The 21746-nt window shown below is 44.3% G+C and overlaps 1 protein-coding gene across 8 annotated transcripts in view; it reads right to left on the bottom strand.

Moving 5' to 3' along the window:
• LOC141059692 (solute carrier family 2, facilitated glucose transporter member 9-like) overlaps window positions 1–21746 on the bottom strand; it is a 198832-nt gene that overhangs the window by 69903 nt on the left and 107183 nt on the right. The window lies entirely within an intron of this gene.

Below are 21746 nucleotides of genomic sequence, written 5' to 3'. Positions count from 1 at the left end.
GAGGGTCATTTTGAGAGTCTGGTTATGCTGTTTGGGTTGACCACCGCGCCTGCCGTTTTCCAACATTTTATTAATGATGTCTTTGCTCATGTCCTGGGGAGATTTGTGATTGTATACCTGGATGATATCCTCATTTATTCTAGCGATCGGGACACTCATTTGCAGCATGTTAGGCAGGTGTTACAGTTGCTCCGGGAGAACCAGCTCTATGCTAAGCTGGAAAAATGTTTATTTTTTGTCCAGGAGTTGCCCTTTTTGGGATATATTGTGTCCGCAGCTGGTTTTAAAATGGACACCGCTAAGGTGCAAGCGGTGTTGCAATGGGAGAGGCCGGAGAGTCTGAAAGCACTCCAGCGGTTCCTGGGGTTTGCGAATTATTATAGGAAATTTATAAAACACTTTTCGACTGTCGCCAAACCGCTCACGGACATGACAAAAAAGGGTGCCGATCTGGCGAACTGGCCTGAGGTGGCTATACGTGCATTTGAGCGTCTGAAGAATAGTTTTGCTTCAGCCCCCATTCTGGTGCAACCAGACGTGTCTAAACCTTTTGTGGTAGAGGTTGATGCGTCGGAGGTGGGAGTGGGGGCAGTACTGTCTCAAGGCTCGTCCTTGAGCGAGATGCATCCATGCGCCTACTTCTCCAAGAAGTTGTCGCCGGCCGAACGGAATTATGATATCGGCAACAGGGAGTTGTTGGCCATCAAACTGGCTTTTGAGGAATGGCGACACTTCTTGGAGGGGGCGGCTCACCAGGTCACAGTTATCACCGACCATAAGAATCTGCTCTACCTGGAGTCGGCCAAGCGTCTGTCTCCTAGGCAGGCTCGCTGGGCATTGTTTTTTACTCGTTTCAATTTTCTTGTGACGTACCGTCCCGGGGCTAAAAACACCAAGGCGGATGCTTTGTCTAGGTGTTTTCCGGGGGGAGAACCTCGGGAAGAGCCGGTACCCATCCTCCAGAAAGGGGTAGTGGTCTCGGCTCTCACGACTGAGGTAGAGGCGGAGATTGCCGAGGCCCAAGAGGAGGTACCACCAGGACTTCCCGCCAACAAATCATTTGTACCCCTGCATCTTCGGCCTAAGGTGTTGAAGGAACACCACGATTCGGTACTGGCTGGCCACCCATGGGTGAAGGGCACCTTAGAGCTGGTATCGCGTCGTTTCTGGTGGCCCAAAATCCGGCAGGACGTGGTCTCGTACGTGGCAGCTTGCATCACGTGCGCTAGGGCTAAGTCACCCCGAACCCGTCCTGTTGGCACGCTACAGCCTCTGGGGGTACCCAATAGGCCATGGACAGAAATCTCCATGGATTTTATCACTGACTTGCCAGCCTTGGCAGGGAACACGGTCATCCTGGTGGTGGTTGACCGTTTTTCAAAGATGGCGCATTTTGTGGCGTTGTCCTCTTTGCCCAATGCTAAGACGTTGGCTCAGGTATTTGTGAAGGAGGTGGTCAGACTCCACGGAGTACCGTCTGACATAGTATCTCATAGGGGTACGCAATTTGTGGCGAGGTTTTGGAAAGCTTTTTGCTCAAGGTTGGGGATCAAGTTGTCACATTCATCGGCGTTTCATCCACAGTCTAATGGACAAACTGAGCGCATGAACCAAAATCTTGAACAGTATTTACGATGCTTTGTGTCCGACAACCAGGAGGAGTGGTCTACTTTCCTTCCTCTGGCCGAATTCGCATTAAATAATCACCGCCAAGAGTCATCAGGAGAGTCTCCATTCTTTTGTGTGTACGGTCAACATCCTCAGTTTTGTACCTTACGTCAGGGTGACTCCGGGGGTGTCCCGGAGGAGGATCAGCTAGGAGCCCAATTGTCATCAGTCTGGAGGTGGGTGAAACAGCGTTTGTTGAGCATGAGTGCCAGGTACAAACGGGTGGCTGACAGTAGACGCGTGCCAGGTCCGGACCTGTGTGTGGGTGAATGGGTGTGGTTAGCTACGAAGAACATAAAACTCAAAATCCCTTCTTTAAAACTGGGTCCAAGGTTTATTGGGCCTTTTAGGATTTCTGCCATCATTAACCCAGTGGCTTATCGGTTGGAACTTCCCGCAGTGTACAAGATACACAACGTGTTTCACAGGGCTTTATTGAAAAAGGTGGTAGGCTCTGTGGACACAACGCCGATGCCACCTCCAGTCATGGTGGATGGCGAGTTAGAGTTCGAGGTCGCCAAGGTAGTGGACTCTCGAGTAGTACGCCGTACTCTTCAGTATTTGGTGCACTGGCGGGGGTATGGTCCAGAGGAGAGGTCTTGGGTTCCAGCCTCAGACATACATGCGGATCGGCTGGTCAGTTCTTTTCACCGTCGTCATCCGGACAAGCCGGGTCCTATGAGTCTTGAGGGCCCTGGGGTCCCTCGTAGAAGACGGGGTACTGTCATGTCGGACGCTGTTCACACCACAGCATCCGGCAGGCAGAGGTAGTTCCACCTCCAGCCACTATGGCCTCAGTGGCGCCGGCCTGATCTTCAGGCTCTCGGGGGTTAATCCCGCTGGAGACCAGGTTGGATGGTTAGTCACGCCCACGGTCTTTAAATAGTCATGCTGGCCTATGGGCGTCGCCGATTATAGCTTGTGTTTCATACCAAGTGGTTCCGGTCTGGAGTGGAGGTGTTCAAGAGAGAGAGATTCATATCTGGTGTCGTATGATCCGTCGTTATCCTTTCTCCTTCCCATATTTGTGTTTAGTTGTGCCCTGTTCACATTACTGTTTATTCCTGTGTGTGTGCGGCGCAGTGCAGTTTAAGTTCTCCCTGTCTGTCATTATTTGTGTGGGAGCTTTGGTGGTGACTTCTCACTGGGTGGAGGGTGGAGGGTTAAGTGCAGGGCTGAGCAGGAGATAAGGAAAGGTCGGAGGCTCAGGCATTTGCACCTTCAGCAAAAACCCTGGGTTGAGGGTCAGACAGGGTTTCCCCTAGTAAAGGGACACCACAGGGGCCCCGGGTCTTTCAGCCTTAGTTGAACTAAGCCCCCGTGACAGCGACATGGCGTCCGATCTGAATTCCAGCCAATTTTGCATTGAAAAAGTCAAACGGCGCTCCTTCCCTTCTGAGCTCTGCCATGCGCCGAAACAGTGGTTCCCCCCCACATATCAGGTATCGGCGTACTCAGGACAAATTGCACAATAAATTTTGCAGTCCAATTTTTCCTGTTACCCTTGGTAAAATAAAAAAAAATTGAACCTGAAGTATTTTTTTTGTGAAAAAAAGTTAAATGTTCATTTTTTTTAAAATATTCAAAAAATTCCTGTGACGCACCTAAAGGGTTAATAAACTTCTTGAATGTGGTTTTGAGCACCTTAAGGGGTGCAGTTTTTAGAATGGTGTCACTTTTGGGTATTTTCTATCATATAGACCCCTCAAAGTGGCTTCAAATGTGATGTGGTCCATAAAAATAAAATGGTGTTGCAAAAATGAGAAATCGCTGGTCAATTTTTAACCCTTATAAGTTATAACTTCCTAACAAAAAAAAATTTTGATTCCAAAATTGTGCTGATGTAAAGTAAACATGTGGGAAATGTTAATTATTAAGTTTTTTGTGTGCCGTATCTCTGTGATTTAAGGGCATAAAAATTCAAATTTGGAAAATTGCAAAATTTTCGCCAAATTTCCGTTTTTTTCACAAATAAATGCAAGTTATATGAATGAAATTTTACCACTAACATGAAGTACAATATGTCACGAGAAAACAATGTCAGAATCACCTAGATCCATGGAAGCGTTTCAGAGTTATAACCTCATAAAGGGACAGTGGTCAGAATTGTAAAAATTGGCCCGGTCATGAACGTGCAAACCACCCTTGGGGCTTAAGGGGTTAATGGTGTTGTAGCCTCTGTGGCCTTTCAGAAAAGGTGTGTATATACTGATAGACCATGTGATGCTTAGACTGCACACAGTTGGACTTTCTTTCACTAAGTATGTGACTTATGAAGGTAATTGCAGGCACCAGAAACTTTTAGGAGATTCATAGCAAAAGGGGTGAATACATATGCACATGGCAATTTTTAGTTATTTGAGCTTATAAATTAAATTTATGCCTATATTTTTCTCACTTCACTTCACCAAATTAGACTATTTAGTGCTGATGCATCACACACAAATCAGATTACAAAAATACTTAAACACAGGCTGTAATGTAACAAAATAGGTAAAAAGCCAAAGGTATGAATACTTTCACAATCCACTGTTAGTAGAATTGCTGATGCACTGCTACATATAGCACAAACAATCTGTCAATCGCAGGTACAACTTTCCTAATTGGACTATTAAATGCAATAAAATGTGGGGAAAAAAAGTGCAAATCACCCCGCTTAGCCCCATGAAAAATATGGAAAATATGCATTTTTGGTATCTCTGCATTGGCTACATTTAAATCTATCAAAATATAAAATAAATTAATACAATTGATACACAGAATAACGAGAAAAAAAAAAAAACGACAGAATTCCGTTTATTTGGACGCCTCAACATTGCAATATAATGCAATAAGAGGCAATGCACAGTGGAAGAATCCCACAGCTGACCCTGTTTTCGAAACTAGAACCCTCAAGGAATCTATCTAAATGTGTCGTGAGAACCTTGAACCCACAGGTGCTTCAAAGAATTTTACAAGTGCTTCTCACAAAATTAGAATATCATCAAAAAGTTAATTTATTTCAGTTCTTCAATACAAAAAGTGAAATTCATATATTATGTAGAGTCACTACACACAGAGTGATCTATTTCAAGTTTTCATTTTTGTTAATGTTGATGATTATGGCTTACAGCCAATGAAAACCCAAAAGTCATTATCTCAGTAAATTAGAATACCTTACTTTATAACATCAGTGTAAGGTTCGGCCAGGACCATAGTCGTAGCCGTGGACACATGAGATTTAGTGTCCTGGCCTCCCCTCACAGAAAAGTAATGTCCAATGGTCAGCATACCTGTGTCTCACGGTCCGACAACTTCAGGATCTTCCCTAAGTCACGGGGGACCCTCTCTGGCGAAATTACACTAATTGAGACACAGTCCAAATCAACTTCAACAATAACATCTTTACAGGTTTCGTTACACAGCACATTCAGAGACTTCACATTCCTTACAGTGGGCTTTACAAAACAACGTTCGTTTTCTTTCACTGCATTACTCTCTTGATCACAAAGTGCGGGCCCTGGTCGGACCATCCTTGACGGGTCCTCAGTGATTTCTCTGCGCAGCTAAACCACAGGTATGCTTCACTCGGTCTGTTTCACCCCAGATTCAAGATCATTAATCTCGAAGTATAAAGTCACTGAAAGAGAGTACTGTTATGAATGAGTCACCGAGGAGGATAGCAGGACCAGGCTAAGCAACCAGAAAACCAGAGAGGATGGTAACTAAGCGGATTGCAGACCCCTGATCCTATCCACACAACTAGCAGTAGCTGTGGAGCGTACCTACGATGCCCTAAATGCCTCGTCACAGCCGGAGAGCTAACTCAGCCTAAAGCAAGAAAGGAGAAATCTAAACTGCCCCGGAGCAGACCCCAAAGGAATAGATAGCCTCCAAACATATATTGTCGGTGAGACAAGATGAAACCACAAACGCAGGCAGTAAAATAGACTGAGCAAATGATGGGGCCCAAACTGACTAGACAGGACATGCAAAAACCCTGAAAAATCCAACACGTCTGATGCACAAAAACACTGAAGTCACATGACTTCGCCCCCACTATATCAGCACTCTGGTATATACTGAAAGCAAATCAAAAAGAGACCAATATAACAGGGGACAAAACAAACTGACACAAGCAGTAACATATGGGTGGTGATCCAGCACAGCCCCAGCAGGAACAAGCTGACACGCACAAAGCAGAGATACACAAACCAGATCAAATGCAAAAAGATTAGCAAATGAACCACTTAGCTGAACCATGCAGGAACAGAGCAGGAGACATCAGCCCTCAGAAGGCACAGGAAGAAAATCACCAGCAGGGATTGAATAAAGTTAGCTGTCTTAAACACTCCAGTCAGAAACCCCAGATCTCCAATCGTCATCATCATTATCAAGTGGCAAGCCAATGTCAATCTGACCAGCTCCTCTACCTCCAGTAACCACCAGAGGGAGCCCAGAAAGAGAACTCGCAACACCTCTGTCAATCTGACCAGCTCCACTACCTTCAGTAACCACCAGAGGGAGCCCAGAAAGAGAATTCACAACAGAGTGCTCTCCTTCTGTTCTGCCTTCTGCGCTTGTACCACATTCTTACTATACATTCTCACTGCTTCCGTGGGGTCCCTTGACCGTTTTGCCCCGGTTCCAAGTGTTTTTGCCCAGACAACGAGTTGCCACATTCTGGCTTTTCCAAACTGTACTAACCCGCTGCTTTCTTGTAATGTAACCATGGATGGCTGAAGTTCCCTCTTCTTCTAGTTGCGTGACTGCTGTGATGCCCTGGGCCTATAGTCTATGTGGACTGTTCGGGCGTCCCTAGCCCTCTGACTTATCCTTTCACTACGCAACTAGCTTACCACACAGCAGTCACTCCTACAATTAACCATATACTTACATTATATCTTGTCTAAGAAATGTGGGCACTAAAATGCCCATCTATTGGCCAATCCTAAAAACTACGCTTTCCCTGAATTTCTACACACTGGATCATATATTACATTTTTATCTCTTAAGGTAATACACAAAATAGTGTAGCAGTACTTACGTGACACACAAAAGTGGTAATACACATGAACGTGTAGCAGTACCGGTACTAAATGTGAAAGAAGAAACAATAACATTTTCCATTCCCTTACATTCCCTCTTCCCTTTAACTTGGTAATCCCTGAACAAAACTTTAAAGGGAATCTGTCACCTCATTTTTGGCCTATGAGATATGGCCACCGCCATCAGGGGCTTATCTACAGCATCCTGTAGTGCTGTAGGTAAGCAACCAATATAACCTGAAAGATAAGAAAAATGAGTTAGATTATACTCACCCGGGGGTGCAGTCCAGTCCGATGGGTGTCGCGGTCCGGCGCCTCCCATCTTCTAGTGATGACTTCCTCCTTCTTACTTCTGCCGCAGCTCCTGTGCAGGCATACTATATCTGCCCTGTTGAGGGCAGAGCAGAGTACTGCAGTGCACAGGCGCCGGGAAAGGTCAGAGAGGTCCGGCGCCTGCGCATACTACTTTACTCTACCCTCAACAGGGCAGATAAAATACGCCTGCGCAGGAGCCACGGCAGAAGTAAGAAAGAGGAGGTCATCGCTAGAAGATGGGAGGTGCCGGACCGGACCGCGACACCCATCGGACCGGACCCCCAGGGTGAGTATAATCTAACTCATTTTTCTTATCTTTCAGGTTACATCGGGGGGCTTAGCCACACCATTACAGAATGCTGTAGATAAGCCCCTGATGGTGGTGGCCGCATCTCATAGGCCAAAAATGAGGTGACGGATTCCCTTTAAGTAAACTTTAATATATACATTATTTACTCCATGCAGGGAGGCAACAAGCAGTAGTCCTTCAATTATAAAAGTGACTCATTATGAGTCACGACGCAGCTCAGTCCGTGTTGCAGAAATGTTACCCTTGCTCAAAGTCCTCCAGGAGTTATGATATTTACAAGTTAGGACCTACACTTTGGCCCAAAAGTCTAAGATGGGCTCCCCTTTCCCTTAAGGAGAGCAAGGTCCCGAGGAAACCAGACTGCATAAATTTACAATATCAGTCTCTTGGTAAAAGGTAGTCCCCTGCTTTCCAGCAGAAGGGGCACATCGGGTGCAACAAAAATGAGGGGAAAAAAAAAACACAAATAACCACAGTTCACTTCAGGCCGTCCAGCCGCATTTCACCCCTCCTTTAGGGTGTTTCCTTTTTAGGCTTTCTTGCTTGCAGGGACGCGGAACAGTTCCATAATTTCTTATCAGAATGGCACAATGTGCGCAACACACATTTTTTTAACAGTTCAGTTCAAACGGCTCAGCGTCGGGTTTCTTGTGTCGCTGTGAACGTGGCTGAATCCCATGCTCGGTTTTTGGTCGCAGACAGCTCCGCAGCCGCAGAAGTAGTTGGCTGCCACAAAGCCATAGCAGTGGACTGAGTATCCATTGGTGAACAAGCCTGTTCCGGGTCCGGGCCAAGTCCCAGGTCATCCTCATTGCAGAGGGAGACTGTCACTGCAAAATACTCCCGAGGGCAGTCCTCTTTAAAAAATTACATGAAACATAATCCCCTTCATGCAGGGGTTTGCCAAACTTTACTGATGCTGTGTCGATGTAGATTTTAGCGCCAGTTCCATCTTCCTTGATGAAACCATATCCCCATTAGCCAGCCATAGGTGCGTCGACTGGCCAGAGCGCCCCCTCCAGGTTGGCGCAATTTGGCCCAGATCTCCCTCTCCCATTTTTTCTTCTGCTTAATTACGTTCTCATTCCAGGCAGCCTGCTCAGTAGTAGGAAAAGGGCCCTCCGATGAAGGGAGAAAATGAGAGGCACCCAGGGACGAGCCAGGCCGGGCCTCTGAGGGACGGGGTTGAGACGTAGGCCCCCCCCAACAGAGACGCATGGCCGGACGACGGCCTCTGAGACAGGGTCCCGATGTATGGACCATCCCTCTGGGGTTAGAGGTTGAGGTGCACTCACCCACTCAGAAGCAGAGACGTTGGACGCGGGAACGTTGGAACCCTCTGTGGCTGTGTCTTCAGCTGGAAGATATAGCTCCAGCTCGTCTTCAGCTTCTGGCAGCGGTTCCTCTAGGGCAGACGCCAGCTCCAATCTCTGCTAAACTAACAACAAAGGTTCCAGTCTACAGGGTTTCTCTGCCTGACGTTGTGCCGATGGTTCCCCTCGATGTTCCACCTCCAAAGGACGTGGAGAGGCCTTCTCCACAGAGGATGTCTGCGTCGTCTGCCGATCCTGCATGTGCTGCAACTCCAAAGGCAGCCGGGCTTGAAACTCCGCCATTTCTTCCCAGGTTTTAATGGGTCGAGTCCTTGTGTCTCCTTTATGACCACTTATAAAAAGAGGAGGGGATTATAGGGAGAAAAATGGGAAGCGCAAGCTTCTAAGTGTAGTAGTTAATTATCAAAGGTATATACTCAGTGTGAATACACTCACCTATTTGGTGTCTTGAGATACTGCATGTAGATCCATGTAGAGCGCTCTGCGCTCTGCAAATGACTTTCGACTAACCTCTGCCCTAATCCGTACCTCCCACTCCCGACTCCAAGACTTCTCCCGTGCTGCGCCAATCCTCTGGAATGCTCTACCCCAAAATATTAGGACCATCCACAATTTGCATAGTTTTAGGCGCTCGCTCAAAACACATTTGTTCAGAGCGGCCTATCACATTCATTAATCAAAGTCATGTTTGTGTGTGTGTAGCCCATTCACTATCTCCATCTAACCCCCACCCCCTGAAGATGGCTGGACCGTCATTGTAAATACAATTGTAAATTGTAAATTGTAAATTGTAAATACATTGTAAATACAAACCTGTGCTTTGTATCCCCCCCACCTCATTGTAGATTGTAAGCTCCACGAGCAGGGTCGTCTTATTTCGCTTTAATTATTGTATTGTTAATGTTGTTACTTATGACTGTTGTGTTTGAAACTGTTCAACTGTAAAGCGCTGCGGAATATGTTGGCGCTATATAAATAAAGATTATTATTATTATTATTATTATTATTATTATTAGATCCAATCCCTGGATCACTCCATTCCTCTTTCCATTCAGTTTCCTGCAAAGATATGGGAACTAGTGAGAGCACTGGACAGTGCTTTCATAGGTAGTAACACTTGGTGAATGTTTTTCCCAGCAATATTTCTTGACATTATACCTGAGGAAGACTCTTAGCAGTCGAAACCGGTTGTATTCTATTTTTAATTAAAAATAAAAATTATCCTTGAATCTAAATATCAAGTTCCATCATCATCCTTCAGGAGCGCATATTGCTGGGAAAAACATTCACCAACTTATAAAAAGAGGGTTGCATTGACAATCCAACACAATGGGCAGCACTTTGAACACATTTTATAAGTGGTCATAAACTTGTAAATAACTCATGAAAGAATAAAGTTATGTTAAAACCAAGCACACCATTGTTTTTCTTGTGAAATTCTGAATAAGTTTGATGTGTCACATGACCCTCTTCCCATTGGAAAAAATAAAGTTGGATTCAAAAGGGCCATCTTCAAAATGGCCGCCATGGTCACCACTCATCTTGAAAAGTTTCCCCTCTCCCATGTACTAATGTTCCACAAACAGGAAGTTGATATCACCAACCATTCCCATTTTATTTAGAAGTATCCATATAAATGGCCCACCCTGTATATTTATCTTTTTCTTTTCCAAAGATTTTATTGTTTTAAACTTTAAACAGGGGAGGTATAAGGCAGGGAAGGAGGAGGGGGGGAGGGGAGGCGAGGGATAACAGGGAATTCTGGAATATGTATCAGTTGACAAGGGATGCAACACTAGGATAGTAAATATAATCAACATTATAACCTAAATTGTAATGCAAGGGTAAAACTAAAGCATTGCAGAGTGAAACGCAGTGAAGAAAATAATAATATTACAAAATAATACACAGTGGCGAATCAGTAGAGCATTATAAAGCTTAGAATAAAATAGATGTTACAATATGGCACTGACGTGTCTCTGGAGAGAATTAAGTCTAGTAAGCAAAGAGGTCTGAAACCTAATATGATAATGTTTAAGTAATGGGGAATGGGAAGACTTGTTCCCATTTTTGCCATTTATTATAAAATGATTCGAACTGATTGTTAGACAGAGCAAACTTTAGTTCATGGGAACGATGGCGAGAAACTAATTGCACAATATCATTTGAGTTAGGAAGTGTAGGCCCTTTCCAATGGTACGCAAAGGAGCTTTTTGCTACCATGCAGCTGTGTAGAAAAAGTGATCTTAAAGAGGGTTCCCATCCTTCAATGTCTAAGGAAAGAAGTGCAGATTGTGGGTTTAAAGTCATAGTTGTGCCGACAAGTTTACTTAGAATAGAAAAAACCTGAGTCCAGAAGGAATGTGCTATTGGGCAACTCCAAAATATGTGAAATATGTGCCCCTTTTGTCCACAGTTTCTCCAACACTGTGCTGAGTTAGACGAGCCAAAGTGGGCCATTCTGGCCGGGGTATAATACCAGCGGGAGGACACTTTATAGTGCGCCTCCTGCAATGACATGGATAAAGTGGATTTGTAGGTTAGAGAGAGGGAATCTTCCCAGTCTTCTGTGGAGAATGTGCGATTGAGAGTTTTTTCCCAGTTGAGCACATAAGGGTTTTTTTTTTTTTTAAAGTTGAGTTGCAATTGAAACTGTCATATAAAAAACTATGGCTCCAAAATCTTGGATGTCCGCAGTTACATAACAGTTTCAAAGAGGTCTCAGAGAAGGTGGGTTTCTTATTCAGAAACAGCTTTAAGTTGTTTTTTAGGATCAAGAAATCCATAAACAGTGACGAAGGGATGTTGTACTTACTTTTGAGGGAGCTGAAGCTTAAGAACTCTTTTCCGTTGAAGATATCTTCTAACTTGTTGATATTCAAATCTGTCCAAATAGGGGGATTGTATGACCAATAATTGTATATGATAAGGATAGAGGGATTTTTTGCAGTATTTTTGTCTTTAAAATTTTTTTAGCTGGTTTTGAGATTTTTTGCCAGGCAGTGGTTATTGCTTGGAAGACGGGATATTTTTGCTGGGTCTGGTGCCTATGGATTATATTGTCCAGTATTAACAATTTGGGGGGTTTGGCATTATTAATAGCAGTTTCAAGGTCAAGCCAAGCTGGGTCCAGTGAGTTAGAAAGCCAAGACAAACTGTGCTTTAGTAGGAGGGTGAGGTAGTGTGCATTGAGGTTGGGAAAGCTAATTCCCCTGTGGGATTTTTTCTTATACAAGGACCTGGTGTCAGTCCTTGATCTTTTTTTTCCCCAAATAATTGAATTTATTTGTGATTGGATGTTCATGAGATATATGGTGGGAATGGGTAGAGGTAAAAATCTCAGAATATACAGAATTTTTGGCAAAGTGAAAAATTTTACCATGAGATTCCTCCCCCACCAGGTCAAGTCCTTGTCTTTGAAGGTTCTGCTGTCCTTAAGTATTAAATCTTCCATTTTTTTAACGTTGGATTTGACTGCTTCCGATAGGTCTTTATTAATGATTACGCCTAAATAGGTGAATTCCTTTTCGCACCAAATCAGTGTGGTTACAGTTTTGATGGCTGTGATTTGTTCGTTTTGTACATGAAGTGGAAGAATGTTTGATTTTTGGTGATTTATTTTGAGGTTGGAGAGAGTTGAAAATCTATCAATTTCTCTGAGGGCTTCAGGAGTGGAGAGCTCTGGCCTTGTAAGGGTGAGTATTAAGTCATCAGCAAATAAGCTTAAATTATGCTGATGGGTATGGGTGGTAAGACCTGTTATATTAGGATTTTGCCGTAAATGTTCTGCTAATGGCTCCATGGCCATGTTGAATAGTAGGGGGGAAAGGGGGCAGCTTTGCCGAGTGCCATTGGAGACAGCAAAAGTCTCTGAAATATGGTTATTGCATATAATTTTTGCCTTAGGGCCTGAATAAAGTGCCATAAAGGTAGTGGTCAGAGCTTCATTGAAGCCAAATTTTTTTAGAGTATATTTTAGATAACACCAGTTCAGGCAGTCAAACGCTTTCTCTGCGTCTACTTATATCAGAACTATTGGCGTTTTTGTCATATTGGCCAATTTAATGGAGCCAATTACCCTCCTGGTGGCATGGGCCGGCTGTCTCCCCTACGTAAAACCCATCTGGTCGTTTTTAATTAATTTTGGCAATAGAAGACTGAGCCTGTTGGCCAGAATCTTAGAGAATAATTTGCCGTCCGTATTTAATAATGATATAGGGCGGAAACTGTCTAAAAATTCGGGGTCTCCGTTTTGTTTTGGAATAAGCGTAATTGCCGCCTCTAGCATCTCCGGGGGGAAATAACCTTTTTTTGAAGTGTACTTGAATGTCTCAGCCAAGTGTTGTGATAGGGTATCGCCAAAAGCCTTATAGTAGGCATTGGTGAACCCATCTGGTCCCGGGGATTTGTGTATATTTAACTCTTTTATAGCTCCAGCTATTTCTAAGGGGGTAAATGGTGCTGACATATTTATAAGGTCGTCTTCATTCAGCGAGGGTAAGTCTATTTCTGAAAGGTATTTGTTAACATCGTTAGGATTAAGCAGTAGGGAAGAGGGGGCAGGTTTCAAATTATAGAGTTTGTTATAATATTTGGCAAACTCATTTGCTATCTCCTGTGGATGGGAGAGTTTAGAAGCGCCGTTAAGAGTTTTAATTCTGTTTATTTTATTATAGATTCTTCTGTGTCTGATACGATTTGCCATGTACCGTGTCGGTTTATTAATAGAAGCGTATAATTTATATTTCGAGGTACTCAAAGCTGCCTCGTATGGGGAATAGAGGATGGATCTCAACTCTTGTCTTAGTTGGGTTAGTTCTGATTGCTTTTGTGGGGAAGAGAGTGCCAGACCCAAGAGGGAGTTCTCTAGTTTACGTATGGAAGATTGGATTTTCACTATTTTTCCCCTTTTTTCCTTTTTCAGTTTAGAGGACATACCAATGAGAACGCCTCTGATGACCGTCTTATGGGCGCACCAGTTCAGGGCTGGATTTGTGGCTTCAGATTTGTTTTCAGCAAAAAAATTGTCGATAGCAGTTTTCAAGGTGGCTTTGTTGATGGGATCGTGTAGTACATATGAACTGCATTTCCACAAACCGGCTCTTTTCAGGGGGAGACCTAGGGATAATTCTCCAAAGACCGGGGAATAGTCCGAAATTGATCTGTGCCCAATGGAAACTTTTGTGATCTTAGTGAGGGAAAAAATGTCTGTTATGATTAAGTCAATTCTTGAGGCGGATTGATGAACAGTGGAGAAATGTGTATATTCTTTAGAATTTGAGTTTAGACACCTGAAGGAGTCGAACAACTCGTTTTTGTCCAGCCATAGATTTAAGTTGCCAGAGGAAGGTTTTTTGTTGGAAGGAGAGTCTAGGGAACTGTCTGGGGTGATATTAAAATCCCCTAGCAGTAGTAGAGTTCCTCTCTTTATCTCTGATACTTTCCTCATGAGCTTGGACAAAAATCTGGTTTGGTTTCTGTTGGGGGCATAAACATTTACTAGAGTACATTCTATACCATTGAATTTACACACTAGTATGTGGAATCTACCTCCTTCGTCCCTGTATTCTTCCATAGCTTCGAAAGGGGTAGATCCACTGATGATAGTCATTACTCCTGCCTTTTTTTTGGGACCACAAGCCTCGAACACATGAGGAAAATTCTGATGTGTGAAATAGGGATGATTGCCTGCCAGGAATTTCGTCTCCTGTATACAGGCTATGTCCGTTTTGGCATTTAAGAGTTCTCTCCAAAGGGTGTGCCTTTTTTGTGCGCTGTTCAAGCCCCTAATGTTATAAGAAACAAGTGTAAGACTCATGTTAGCAAATTGGTGTGAGTAATGAGTTAACCAGTGGAATATGTTAAATTATACAAGAAATGTAACTCATCAAGGCCCACCAAAAGCCTAAAACCTTCAAGGTAAACCTAAGAAGACAAACAATTTTGCAGAAATATGGACTATAGGATAAAGAAAGTGTCAACTTTCAACAAATGGATATAGAATTGAACATTAAACACTACAAGAAACTGTTCAGGAAGTCTGCTTTAAGAGGACTGCCTCTTACAACTGGGAGTATTCCATGCCGTTGGGAATATGAGGAAAAACCTCGAAACTGTGGTGGTGATCGAAGAGCCTGCCAATAAGGTAGGTAAACAAGTTTAAGTTTAGGCTCATTTACCATTGTGAGATGAAACTCCACCAAGCGATCTGATTAAATCAATTCCATCTTCCGGGTGGAATATTGGAATTGTTCTCCCTTTATGAAGGGCCAAGAGTTTTTTGGGGTAACCCCACTTATAGGGGATATTTCTGTTGCGAAGGGCTGCAGTAATTTTGCCGAAGGGCTTCCTTGCCTCGAGGGTATCCTTGGAGAAATCCGGGAACACTTTTAAGTCCTTATGAGGTTCTGGGAAGGAACCATGGGTTTTTAGATAATTCATGATCGTCTCCTTTGCTTTAAAAAAATGTATCATGAGGATAGTATCTCTTGGTAAATCTGTAGGAATCTTTGGTGGTCTCGGAAGCCTGTGGGCCCTATCAATGGCTAGGTCCGGTTCATTCAGATCTGGCAAGGCTTAGCGGAAGATGCCTTGAATATGGCTTGTCAAGTCGTCTGAGCAATGCTCTCAGGGATTCCCCAGATTTTTATATTATTGCGGCGTCCTCTATCCTCAAGATGTGCCAATTTCACTCTAAGTTTGTGGACATCTGAAGACAAGCGACCTAGTTCGTCATAAGTAATTGAAGATCTCCGTTCTGGTTTGTTGATCCTTTCTTCATGGCTGGTTAGTTGCTTATCTATTTTATCAAAATATTTTTGAAAGGACATGTCAATGTCAGCCTTGATCAATCTGCTCTGTTTTTCCAGTTTGGCATCCATCTCGATGCTGTGTTTTTGTTTAGCAGGTTGATCATGATGGCTTCAAAGTCAGAACTGGTTTCTTTTGCCTTGACGATTGTGTGTGAAAGGTTCGGGGTGTCTGATCCCTTAGTGGGTCTGGATGCGCCTATTTTCATTTTATTTTTGGCGGGGCTTATATTTGGGGAAGTGTCTGTGGAAACATCATTATCTTCAGCTTCGGAGTTTTCTCTAGAAGAGTCGAATTTTTCACCCCAGGACCCTGGGATTCTCCTTTTGTTGTTTGGGGTAGAATCCATTTTGTCAGGAGAAGATGTGTTTCCTGGTATTTTTGTTCGTGCGTTATAGTTAGAAGAGTGTTGTGATTCTTTATATGAGTCTAGTGAGCGGGGACTTTCTCAGTGGAGATCGTGATTTGAACGGACTGATGGCATTTGTTTGGTCCCTTGATTGCCGATGGTAACCAAATGATCTCTCAGAACTTCAAGTATTCTGAGACTTAGATAGGGCGTTTTTTCCTTTTATTTTTTGATTGCTCATCTTGAGAGATTTTTATATATTCTGCCAAACCTGCAGAGAGTATTACAGTGGAATATACCTAAAGTAACAGATAGGAGTGGGTAGGTGTCTTCCACTGATAGAGTAAATGCTCCCTTAATAGTAGAAGGGGGAAGAGGCTCAGGGAGGTTAGAAGCAGTCCAGCTCAGCAAGTTTCCCTGCGTTTCCGTTTTGGTTAATAGGGACGGACAGAGCTAATAAGTTTACTTTATTCTCTCCAGGGTTTATGGATTATCCTTGTGACCCTTTTGTATGGGCAGAGCCCAGGAGAGGAGGGGGGAGGGGGGGCGCAGAACCACTGGTTCTCAGAGTGTAGTTTCAGGCACACTGAGCTTGTTAGATTGTTCAGCAGTGACGTGGTCCGTCCCTTCTCTGCTCTATTTATGTAGCGGTGAGGATTGTCCGGTACAGAGTATCAGAGCCTCAGCAAGCCGACGGCCGCGACTGGCAATCCAGGGCGCCCGCTCCTGTCACCCTCCAGTGACACTATGTGTGATATATGAGGCCAGTTGTGGCGCCGATTACAGAGGGGAGTCGCGGTTCTCTGATCTTAAGGATGGCCGAGCGTTGCAGGAGCTTTACCGAGGGTACCACCGGCGGCTATCTTCAGCTCATCACCGGTTGAGCAGGCAAGAGGAAGGCGCTCTCCTAAATGCGGCGAGGGGGACGAGCCGCCGGTTAGGGGCCGCAGGAGCAGTGGGGCAGGCTATAACTAACCGGCGGTGGGGCTTATCTTTCTACAGATGCCGGTCACTACCAGCGACGCTGAAGTTTCCGCTGCGTTCTTAGCCTGGATGGCGGCTGTGATCTTGGCCGTGGCTCTGGCGTCTCATCCCTCTCTCTGTTCCCGGATGATTGAAGTGGCGCGGCGCTCCGGGTCAATTAGTTGTAGGAGGGAGGGGAGGAGCGGTAGACTGCGGAGACAGTACGGGAGATTCCACTCACGGTATCCAGGTGTCCAAACTCCCTGCTGCTTGCGTCGCTGATTCTCACCACCTGGAAGGTCGCCACAAGCTGAATCAGTCTAGGTTGTAGGCTGCAGAGGCCTAGTAGGCTGCGTTGGTTATCGGTCGGTCACCTTGGCAGCTAAATGGTCCCTGTAAAGTTATCCGGAGCGGGCTTTCATGAGCGGGGTCCTGAGTGTCGCCTGAGCGGGGATGAGGCTCTGGAGAGGAGAGTCTTCGGCTCCAGCAGTCTGGACTGTTAGATTAAGAAAGTCCCAGGCCGTAAAGTGAGGCTTAGTGAGGTAGGCCTCAAAATGTATTCTCCCTTCTAGTGGGACTAGGTGACTGGTTTTAGCACCAAAATGTTCTTCCTGCAGAGAGGAGCCTGTTTCATAAGGTTTGAAGGCTGGATGTCTGATTTTAGTTGATTTGTAGGTCGGATTGGGAGGTTTTTCCTCAGAGCTCCCTGAACCTGCGTCCTACATGTTCCAGACACAAGCCCCCCCCTGTATATTCATCTTTTTGATCACGTGTTTTTGATGGGTTTCCTCTGCAGAAATGCACTAAAATGCATGTGCGTTTTTTATCTGCATCTAATTTAAGTCTACGGAGGAAATCTGCACAGAAAACTCAGCGTACCCACAAGAGAAATTTACATGTTGCAGATTTGATAGACGCACCGTAGGTCAGTTCACGATGAGTAAAATAAAAGCAAAATGGAAAGGAGATTTCTATGAATCCCATCCATTTTGATGGAATTGTAAGATGCTGCATTTTTGAGACTGCAGAATTAGGCAGCCTCAAAAACTGTGACGCTTCAGGGGTATGGACTGCGTCCGAGAGTGGACCCTCTGGGTCGCGGAACTGAGGCCCCCGGGATGAGCGCACCAGGTGGAGCCGACCCTATACAGGAACCGTTAGGGGCAGGTCCACGGAGGGGTCAGACACCGCGACAGCTGGAACCTAGAGGGGCGGCTCGAGGGACTGGAATGACTACAGGCTTTAGAGGTTTACCAAGGGACGGGACTCCGTGCAGGAGGAGAGAGGAGAAAGCACGGACGACTGACGGACAGTGGCAGGAGTACAGGACAGGGAACTGAGCAGACACTGGAGGATGGAACAGAGACAGGGTACCGGGGGACGTAGGCAGTGGCACCCGGACAGACAGGACAGAGGACGGGCAGGGAGACAGGACAACAACAGTAGCAGGGACAGCAAGACTGGGACTAGGAAGTGCACAAGACAAGGAAGACCTATAGACAAGCTATAGGTGGCCAAATTAGAGCAGGTAGGCACACACAATAATCAGGCGTCCTCCCCTTATGGGAGACGCCTGATATATCCCCTGCTGGCAGGCGATTGGCTGACTGCTAATCAGTCGCCGCCCACCGCAGGCTTAAACAACCCGACGGCCGCGCGCCCGCGACCTAATGCGTATGTGTGGGCCAGCAGCCATCGGGAGACCAGGGAGGCGAGGCACGCGTGAGCAGGAGGAAAGGGGAGGCGCGCGTGAGCTGAAGAGAGGAGGAGGCGGCGGCATGCGACGGGCCGGGTAAGTAGCAGCCGCGGGGGGACCCGGTGCTGGGGGAACGGCGGCGGGCACAACCGCCGCCGTTACAAAAACGCACCAAAAGCTCATTGTGGGAACATAATTAAAAGACTCCAGGGAATCTAAAGGCTAACTCTTTACTGTACCATGACATTTTAATATTAGTGATATGTACTGCAGCTTCTTACCTAAGTGAGGAGTACTGGGTACAAGACTAGGGGGTTTAGTAAGATAAGTAACTACAGAAGGTGTAAGAGATATCATTTTTACCCATAGATTATCTGGCACCAATATATTCCACAAAGATTTTCATTCTTCACATTGTGAGATATATTGGGGACAGGGACCATCTACTTTTCCTATTTTAAATATGTACATGCGTGCACTAGAGTCAATTTCATGGGCAGCCAATTAATCTCTTAAAGGGAACCTTTCACTAAGTTTTTCCAATATAAAGTAGGGCCAGCACCTATAAGCCCTATGTAACAGCATTTTTTATTATGGAGAGCAAATTGGGGACATACTGTATATTCAGCATTTTATAATGCGGTCACAAAGGACTTGCAGGTGCTAGCCATACTTTATGTGGGAAAAACTTGGTGACAGGTTTAAAGGATTATTTCCAAAATAACAATGTGGTCTTGTAATAATGTACAGTTATATTTACTCATTTGAAACTAATTTTTAAATCTGTCCTGTTTTGTACATATCACCCCCAAAAAGGTTCCTCAAGGCTCCATTTATCCCCCAGTTGCCATTGGAACTGTCTTGTTGTACTTCCATTGCTCCTGGTCCATCATGCACAGTACAGTGTCTCCCAGCTGGCTGCCTGCATAGCCATTTTGTGCCTCCTGCACTTCAATTGAATGTATTCTACCTTTACAATACACGCTATGCTTATGTGCACTGTTTGATCCTGTAAAGTACTCGGTCTCAGAGTGGTGAGGCTAGCCACTAAAACGAAGGAGAATGAGCGAGGGGGCTACGGCACTGAGGAACAGCAGGGTGCTGCTGGATAATGTAGTTTTAGAAGTGCAAGAATAGGATCGCCCATTCAGTTTTGTGAAGCTGGATGCACAAGGGGGCAGACAAATGACAAGAAAAGCACAAAAAAGGTACAAGAAGTAAAGTTTAAGTTTAACTTGGTATGCATAGTAACAATAAGTATGCATTTACGGTTCTATCGCAAAAAAATGCAATTACTGGAATAATTTTTTTATATACGGTATAATGGAAGTTTGTGGGGTAACTATGGTATCCGTAACAAACACTCTCAAACACAGAAGAACATGCAAACTCTGTGCAGGTGTTCTCTATGGTTGGATTAAAATCCAGGGCCTCAATGCTGCAACAAAAAATTGCTAACCACTGAGCCACCCAACCTGACTATCATTCAATGATATGATAATTACTACATATGCTGCATCAGGACTCAGTAAGTTTAAGTTATAGTACCATAGGTGCCAATTTGTAGTGAATTGGTAACTATAGTTATACAGAAATCTGGTTAATATTTTAAGTTCTATGATTCTCATGCTGGACTTTTATAGACAAGCATCAGTTTTATTCCTCAAGTTGCTGCCTCCTTAAGCCTTATCCTGTGAGCAGGTATATCTCAGAAAAATCATTTGGTCCTATAACTACAATCTTATTAACCACAATAAAAAATTGTCTGTTTACCATCTGTACCAAAAATAAAAACTGGCAATGCCTACCAGCGGTGAAGCTAAAAGCACCTGGGGCCTGACAGATGGCAGACTTTATAGCTCAGAAGTCTTGTGGGAGTGCGATACAGCGATATCATGGCACAGTGCTCCCAATTTAGAAACTGCAAAATAGCCCAATCTGGAGAGGCCATGATTGCAAAATAGCAGAGAATAAAACTGACTGACAACAGCTCCGAGCGAGCCCCCAGAATATCGGAGACGTTATTCCCTAGATTCACTGCTGAGGTTATACTAAATTTTGCTAATTTTAATTGCTGTCCTACATAACTTCGTTTTTTCCAAATGTCAGATAATTTGGGTATTTCAATGTCAAATCTCAAAGGGAACAAGTTTGAGTCTCTGAAAAAATACCACCTTTATCTGCTCCTGTGCCTGCATTCCACAAATGTGTCTATCATCTCTGGACCCCAAAAAATAGAATTAGACTTACCAGTAATTCAATTTCTAGGAACCCTCCACAACAGGAAACACGAAGAGTTTAAATAGTCCAACCCCTACTTTCTGTCTCCATTGATTTTATAAATGACCACACCACTATGAATGCTTCAAAATTTACTTACAACAAACAAATGATACAACAAAATAGTAGGGTGTGATTACCCATGTTGTTGTGGAGGGTTCCTAGAGATTGAATTATCGGCAAGTCTAATTCTATTTTTTCTTAATCACACTCCACTACAGCACAACAGGAGAAATGCCAAAGAATAATTAGTGTAGGGAGGTACAATGACCTGGAGAACTTTCCTCCCAAAGGCCAAAGCAGTATTAGACATCTGATCTAGCCTGTAATGTTTTGAAAAGGTATGGACCAAGGAAGAGGCATTGGCTCTGCAGATCTTCCCGATGGAGGCGCTTGCCCTTTCAGCCCATGAGACCGATGCAGCTCTAGTAGAGTATGCCGTTAACTTTTATAGAAGTACCAATTTTTGTTTTTTGTTAGCTCCACATATTGCCTTCTTTATCTAATATGCAATCATGTCCTTTGAAGCCTTTTTTCTCTTACTTATGTCCATAATGTTATATGAAGATGTTTTGGTCCTTCCTCCAGGATTTTGATCTTTGAATATAGTGAAGGAGAAATCTTCGTTCATCTAGGGTATGGAATTTAATTTCTTTACTATTTGACAGGTTTTGACAAGAAGAGGGTAACACGATTTAATTGCACAAATGGAACTCCAAAGTCACCTTAGGTAAAAAGATGGATCCAGGAGAAAAATAATTCTATCATTTAGAGTTCTTAAGTATGGTTCTCTGTTTGAGAGGGCCTGCTGTTCACCCACTCTCTTTGCTGTCGTGATTGCCACCAGAAAGACTGCTTTTCAGGACAATTTATCCAAATCTATAACATCTATAGGCTCAAATGGGGGTATTGTGAGACCTTTGAGAGCCACGTTTAGGTTCCAGGATGGCAGCAAATTGCAAACTCATGGTTGTAAACGAGAGGCTGCGATCAT

Source organism: Dendrobates tinctorius, unplaced genomic scaffold (assembly GCF_039654945.1).
Source record: "Dendrobates tinctorius isolate UK_male_01 unplaced genomic scaffold, ASM3965494v1 ptg000230l, whole genome shotgun sequence".
Classification (NCBI taxonomy): domain Eukaryota; kingdom Metazoa; phylum Chordata; class Amphibia; order Anura; family Dendrobatidae; genus Dendrobates; species Dendrobates tinctorius.
The sequence above is the reverse complement of the archived record's forward strand: the minus strand, read 5'-3'. Positions and strand labels throughout refer to the sequence as shown.